This window comes from Chinchilla lanigera, unplaced genomic scaffold, assembly GCF_000276665.1.
Source record: "Chinchilla lanigera isolate Chin_1 unplaced genomic scaffold, ChiLan1.0 scaffold00012, whole genome shotgun sequence".
Taxonomy (NCBI): Eukaryota; Metazoa; Chordata; class Mammalia; order Rodentia; family Chinchillidae; genus Chinchilla; species Chinchilla lanigera.
The window spans coordinates 25,440,527-25,447,670 of record NW_004955413.1 but is presented as its reverse complement, the minus strand read 5'-3'; the positions used below and the strand labels follow the sequence as shown (position 1 = coordinate 25,447,670).

Below are 7,144 nucleotides of genomic sequence, written 5' to 3'. Positions count from 1 at the left end.
CACCACCACCATCACCAACACCACCACCATCACCATCACCATCACCACCATCACCACCATCACCATCACCATCACCATCACCACCAGCATCACCATCACCAACACCACCACCATCACCACCACCACCATCACCATCACCATCACCACCACCATCACCACCATCACCACCATCACCAACACCATCACCAACACCACCATCACCATCACCAACACCACCACCATCACCAACACCATCACCAACACCACCACCATCACCACCACCATCACCATCACCATCACCACCACCATCACCACCACCACCACCATCACCATCACCATCACCACCACCATCACCACCACCACCACCACCACCATCACCATCACCACCACCATCACCACCACCACCATCACCATCACCATCATCACCACCATCACCACCACCATCACCACCATCACCACCACCATCACCATCACTATCACCATCATCACCATCACCATCACCACCAGTATCCCCACCACCATCGCCATCATCACCATCACCACTATCACCTCTATCACCATGAGCACCACTATCACATCACCTTCACCACCATCATTACTATCCCCACCATCATTATCACCACCATCACCATCCTCACTATCACCATCACCATCATGCAGGGGCCCAAGGGCTCCTTGCAACACCTGTCCATTCTCTCCATAATACCATCTTTTTCCTTCATGAAGAGACCAGAACCCAGGGGAATCCAGCAGTGTCCATGGTCACCCAGGTGGCCTGGGGTAGAGGTGGCAGAGGTGAGTCCCTACTCAGCTCTGCACATTCCCAAACCCAAACACTGAGCCAATACAGTCTCCAACCTGGATCAGTGTCCTGAAACCAGGTACCCAGGTCACAGGCCTTCCTTCCAGGCAGAGTCATTAGGCAGGAGAGACCCAGCTTCTGGTCCAGATGAGACCCCCAAGTCTTCCCAGGGCAGTGGGAAACCTGCCTGCTACAATCATCCAGCCAGCACTCAGGACTTTTGGAGTCTTTGTGTCTCCAGAGCTCAGAGGCGTGAGGCCGGGTGGTGTGTATGTACATGTGTGTTCCCATCGGCAGGCAACTTGTTTGTCAACAACCTCACACCAGGTAATATCACTGCTAGAACAAGCAACACGTTCACTCAGGGAGTATGAGAATCCAGCAGTCTCAGAATCAGAATATCTTAGACTCACACAGAACCTGTAAAGGCCCAAAATATTAACTCCAATCACCCCAGAAACTACAGTGTGGTATTTGGGAGCATGGGCGCGGGAAGCTGAGACCTGTGTTCGAGTCCCAGCTCCAATACCAGTACGCTGTGGCACAGGGTAGCCTGGAGGAACCCTCAGCTCCCATCTAGAGATGAGGGGACACCCGCTCTATGGCAGGGCTGCTGCGAGGGGATCTGGTGACACCCCGGGCCCTGGTGAGTACACAGGGCGGCCCAGGCTGCTTGCCCATTCTCACTCTACAGTCCTGGGAAACAGAGACAGCACCTGGTGCAGACTCGAGCCTTCAGATCTTCACCGTGGGAATCTCTGACAGCAAATGAAACCCCTGAGGGGCCTGGTCCATACACACACACACACACACACACACACACACACAGCACAAGACCACATAACCACACTCACAGAGATACACTCACAACAATCACACACCCTCATGGACACACACAGTACCCACCTACATAGATACACACATAGCACACAATCACACATCTAACCATGCAGACATACACACATACACTCACAATCACACGCAGACACACAATATACACAAGCACACACAGTCAGTAGCACACATAGAATCATCAGACACACTTAATCATATAGACATCTTCACACACAATCACACACAGCCACACACATAAATATACAGTTACACAAACACATCTTCACACACATACACAATCACACAGACAGGGACAACACACAAGATACACTCACACAGACACATACATAAACACACAGAGAACACAGACCTATGCATACACAGTCACACACAGACATACAGAACACATTCAGCACACACCCATCACAGACATACACAACACCCACACACAAAACACACACACAATCTCACACAGATATACACACCCTGTACTCAGATACACATACTCACATATGTACAAAATACACAGGTGCACATGAACGCCAACGCGCATGCACACGCACGCGCACGCGCGCGCGCGCGCGCACACACACACACACACACACACACACACGAGCGGTGCAGAGCCTGCATCTGTGATCTGCAGAAAAGTCTGCAAGGCTGCGGAGAAGCTGCCTCCCAGAATCTTCCAGCAGGCATCCCGGAGCCTGGAACCCTCTGTCTGCTCCCTCTTCCGCATGACAGCCCTGCAGACGCCTGACGACAGCCGCCCACCCCCAGCCTCATATGCCCTAGGCCTCTTGTCACCAGCTCCCTCAACCATTCCTCTGATGACAATCTCCAAATCGGATGCCTTCCTGGGACCCCTCCTCAGCCCTGCCCGAGCCCACCCACTTCGCCTGCTTGGGCAGGCCACAGCAGACACCGGATCTCTTGGTGCTGGCCAGAGCTCAGTACCCAACCAGCAGCCCAGGTAACGAGACTGCAGCACCTACAGGCATGTGGTCCACCAGGACCCTCAGATCCTCTTCAAAGTAGTGGAGCCACGCCATGGCACCCTCTGATATAAAAACGAATGGCTAACGTTTTAATGCGTGCACAACCTGACCCTGAATGTGTTGTGGTCCGCCAGCTGGGCCTGCTTACATCTTAAACCCCCTTGGCCCTGTCACTGAAATCAATAGCAACCCTCCCAGCTTTGCAGTGCCCCAGATCAATGAATTAAATCAGCACCTCCTCTCAGGACGGCTAATGGGTCACAGCCAGTGTGTGTGTGTGTGTGTGTGTGTGTGTGTGTGTGTGTGAGAGAGAGAGAGAGAGAGAGAGAGAGAGAGAGGGAGCGCAACCAGTATATGCCAAGATCTTAGGATAACCAGAAGTGAGCACTTTTGCTCTTCCACTCACTCGGGAGGAAACTGAGGCACAGAGAAGCAAAAAGATTTTCCCAAGGTCAAGAGCCCCTTGGAGAAAGACCCAGGATTGGGGTCTTGTGGTTTCGGCCTCCCTGCCCGCCCTGAGTACCCACCCACACGTCTGTCACCCGGCCCTAGGTTGTGTGCTGGCCGGTGAGGCTGCCTTGGAATCCTCCTCAGTGAGCTTGAACACCTCCCAGCAGGCACCTCTGCTGATTAGCTTTTACTCACTCTGCAGTAATTAGGCCTGTGGTCTTACTGCAGCTAACAAATCAGGGTGCGGTGTTCCCTGATGGGACGGGGGTCGGGAAGAAAGAGCACTGGACCAGGAGCCCCAGGGTCTGGGTCCAGGCTCAGGCTCACCTGCCCCGTGTCACTAGGTCTCACCAAGCTTCGCTTCTTCTTGTGTAAAATGATGAGGATCTTACATCCCTGGCAATGGAGATAACAAACAGGAGGAGATTCCGAAAGTACTTAATGAAAGGAAAACAGGCCCCATGCCTGGCACTGCATGGACACTTCTAAGCCTCACGAGAAGCCTTTAAGGTGGAAGGCATTACCCCAATTGTAAAATAAGCCAATGTTGCTGTGACACTAAGTGATCTGTCCCTCTGGGCCACAATCACAGACTGGCCCATCTCTCTGTCCACAGGGAAAGCTGAGCCCCTGGCCCAGCGCGTGTGGCCCACGCGGTGTGGCCCTGGCTGCCCTGGAGGGCAGCCGCAGAGAGGCAGGAGCCTGCTGTCCTTCCAGGGATGTGCCGTTAGCCAGACAGTTCTGGTCGAGTCCAGGACAAGGGAACAGCTGACAGAGGCAATGAGGGAAATGAGGGACGAGAACTCTGAAACAGGGCCAGGTCTGGGAGAGACTATGACCTCCAGGAGCCTCCATTTCCAAAAACCACTCCTCTTCCTCCTCCTCTTCCTCCTCCTCCTCCTCGTCCTGATTCTCCTCCTCCTCTCCTGCTCAAGGAGCCCCCAAGGAGCTCCTGAAACAAGCACCTGCTCCAGGCGGCCCAAACACCTCGTGCTAAGTCCTCCAAAGTCTGCACCCCCGTGTGTCACACACAGCCTGCTTCTCCACTCCCACAGCAAGAGCAGAAGCAGAAAACCGTGGCCACGTCCCCTCTTCCACCACCCCCAGGTACCTGGCCCGGGAGGCCAACAGGCATGGAAACCCGCAAAGAAAAGATTTGGTCTGTGCCCTTCAGTTCACTGCTATGTTCACCAGTGACCAGAACAGGGCCTGGCACCTAGTAAGTGCTCAAGAAATGTAAAAGGAAAAGAAAAGAAAATCAGAAAATCTGATTTGTTTCCTTCCCTCTTTGGACTGGCAGCCACAGGGTAGAGGCTCAACTCACATTGCCCGGATTTTAGGGTCCACAGCCCTGAGACTCTGAGACCCATGGACTCAAAGATCCACAAAGTACCCACGGATCCAGCTCGGAGCCCAGCCCAGCCCCAGGACTGGTGGGGACAGCAGAGTTGATGTAGGCACCATGCAGGGGCACATCGTGGGGACACGCAGGAAGGAAATGTTCTGCAGAAAAAAAGAGGAGGCAGGGAAGGGTCAGGGAAAAGAGGAAGGAGGAGGAGAGAGGAACGGAGCAGAAGCGGGGAATCGGAGGGGGAGGAGAGAGGGAGACCAGGGAGGCACAGGCCGGAAGGGGGGCCCTGTGCCCCCTGCAGCCCATGGGATCACTCCGGACCCCACACCCAGCCCAGCATCCTCCCTTTCCCAAGAGTTGTGAGCACCCTGAATGCAGGGCTGTGGAATTAAGAACACGGCAGCGTGGGGAGACAGCTCAGATCAAGGAGGCACATGAGAGCCGGTTTCTTTACCTCACAAAGCTCAGAGCTGCCAGGGCTGAGCCAGCGGGGGAGGGACAGGACAGAGGGGGGCCACGAACACCCTGTCTGGGAGCTGAGGCCCAGGGAGCCACACTTGGGGGTCGGAAGACAGGGAGGAGGTGTGAGGGTATTGGGGGAGGGGAACCGGAGGAGGCAACCCCCGCAAGCTCAGGCTCTGGGTGGGCTCTGGGTCCAGAAAGAACCACACAGAGGCTGCAGTCACCGGGATCCCCTGAAACTGCTCCCAGCTAGGCCACACGGGCTGTCCCTGGTTGGAGCCAGAGGACTCGGTAGGGGAACAGGGGCTTCTCTTAGCAAACTCTGCACCACCAGCTCCCCCCAAGGTCAAGGGGAGTCAACCCACAGATGTGGGGGCTGCCTGGCGCCCCCTGGTGGGGCTACAAGATGCCCTCTTCACCACCGCCACTTCCTTCCAAAGCACCTGGAATGGAGGGGATGGGGAGAGGGTGCGGAAGGCAGGCGCAGGACGGTGGAGAGAGGGGCAGAGAAACAGGCTGCAGCTCCTCCCGCAAACACCCATGGTGGTGCCCTGGGCTGGTTAGGGCTACTCTGAAAAGCCAGGACCTGGAGTCCAGCACTCAGGGCGGTGCCTAGGCCCTCGGAGGTGTGGGGAGGCTCGCCAGCGTGGTGCCATCTTCCCACTTCCTCATCCACCCTCAGGCTGCAGGCCCAGGCTCGGTCCCTGCAAGGTGTCACCCTGCACTATCCCGACCTGTCACCCACCGGCATCCCCTCCATCCGGCCTCAGGGGTGATACCGAGGCAGAAAGAGGAAAGGGATGTCTCCAGATGCCTGCCCAGTGCCCAGCCTGGCTCTGGGATCCAGATGCTGAACAGAAAGAAGTTTGTCCTGAGGGTGGACAGGAGTTTCCTGAGCGGGTCCTGGGGGCTGGCGGGAGACGTTGATCCAAGAGGTGACTAGACAGCATGGGCAGGGCCTGAGGACTGGGCAGCGGGGAGCAGGCCCAAACTCCTCCGCCAAGCCCTCTCCCAGCCCTCGGACCTGCTGCCCTGCAGACACAGCATCCCAGGCAGGCAAAGCCCCCAGGCATGGAGAGAAGAAGGACAGATGGCTGTCCAGGCCAAAGTGAGCCCTCTGGCCTAAGACACTCCTCACATGTGAATCAGACCCCACCACACCACACACACACACTGACACACGCAGACTCGAGCTCCCGCTCTCTCGCGCTCTCTCTCTCTCTCTCTCTCTCTCTCTCTCTCTCTCACACACACACACACACACACACACCTGGCCCCAGAACATAGACCCTCAAGGCCAGAAAAAGGCTCAGGGGTTTCCTCAGACCCCAGTCTCATCCACAGCTCAAGAGCACCCAGAAACCTAACCAGAAGCAACACACAGGCAGCGGGGCCAGCTGATGCCTGCCCGGGGCCCATCCAGAGCCCCCTCTCTGAGGCAGCCTGACCTCCCCCAAAATAGGCCTGCCCACCCCCTGCCAAACCCTCTTGCTCCCCACCCCGCCCTGCACACCACCCAGCAAACAATTAAAACCCAATCATCATAAACACTCATTATATAACCATCTCCAGTGCTGCTGAGGGCTCCTTTTAGCCCCTGGAGTCCCAGCTCTGACCCTGGCCTGGCTCCAAAGGGTGCAGCCTCGGTCACCACCACAGGCTGGGGTACTGGGCCAAGAGGGGGCCCTCCACCACCAGCCTGGAGGAAAGTTAAACCCTGCCCGGGGTTCCCCCACTCAATCTCGGCTGTCACTGTCCCTCCGCCAACACTCTCGGCTCAACCCGGCCGGCAGGACACTGGCACCAGCTCGGATCCAGCTGGTCGCAGAACCGCAGCAGCCGAGGGGCAGCGGGGACAGACGGACAGACAGCCTGGGCCCCGGTCGTCAGCCTGACTTGTTGAATAAATTTCTGCAGCGCTGGCTCCGCCGGCTTTGGGCTCCGGTGTTGGCACCAGGAGAACTTTGGTGGCCTTGGAGAGGGGCCCGGTCAAAGTTCCCCATCCTTCCTTCCCAAGACAGGGTCCCTCCGGGGTGCAGGATGGGGAGCACACCTGATGGGCTGCGCTCGCGGGAGAGGGGCCCCCGAGCCCCGGAAATAAATAAATAAATAAATCAAAGCCTCGATAAAGAGCCCGACGCGCCAAGAGGCGGCCGCAGAGCCGAGCGCCCTGCGTCCCCTCCCCACGCCACCTAACCTACCTTCGCGGGGTCGTCCGGGTTGGCGCCGCGGGAGCGACGCGATCCCTCGGAGCCGGCTGTCAGAGGG

The 7,144-nt window shown here is 57.0% G+C and overlaps 1 protein-coding gene across 1 annotated transcript in view; it reads right to left on the bottom strand.

Annotated features, from left to right (window-relative positions):
• Positions 1-7,138, bottom strand: part of Cacna1i (calcium channel, voltage-dependent, T type, alpha 1I subunit) — a 97,835-nt gene extending 90,697 nt beyond the window's left edge. The window contains exon 1 of the mRNA XM_005379301.2: positions 7,078-7,138. The gene's annotated coding sequence lies outside the window, so the exon portion shown is untranslated. The remainder of the gene's footprint in view (positions 1-7,077) is intronic.
• Positions 7,139-7,144: the final 6 nt, after the last annotated feature.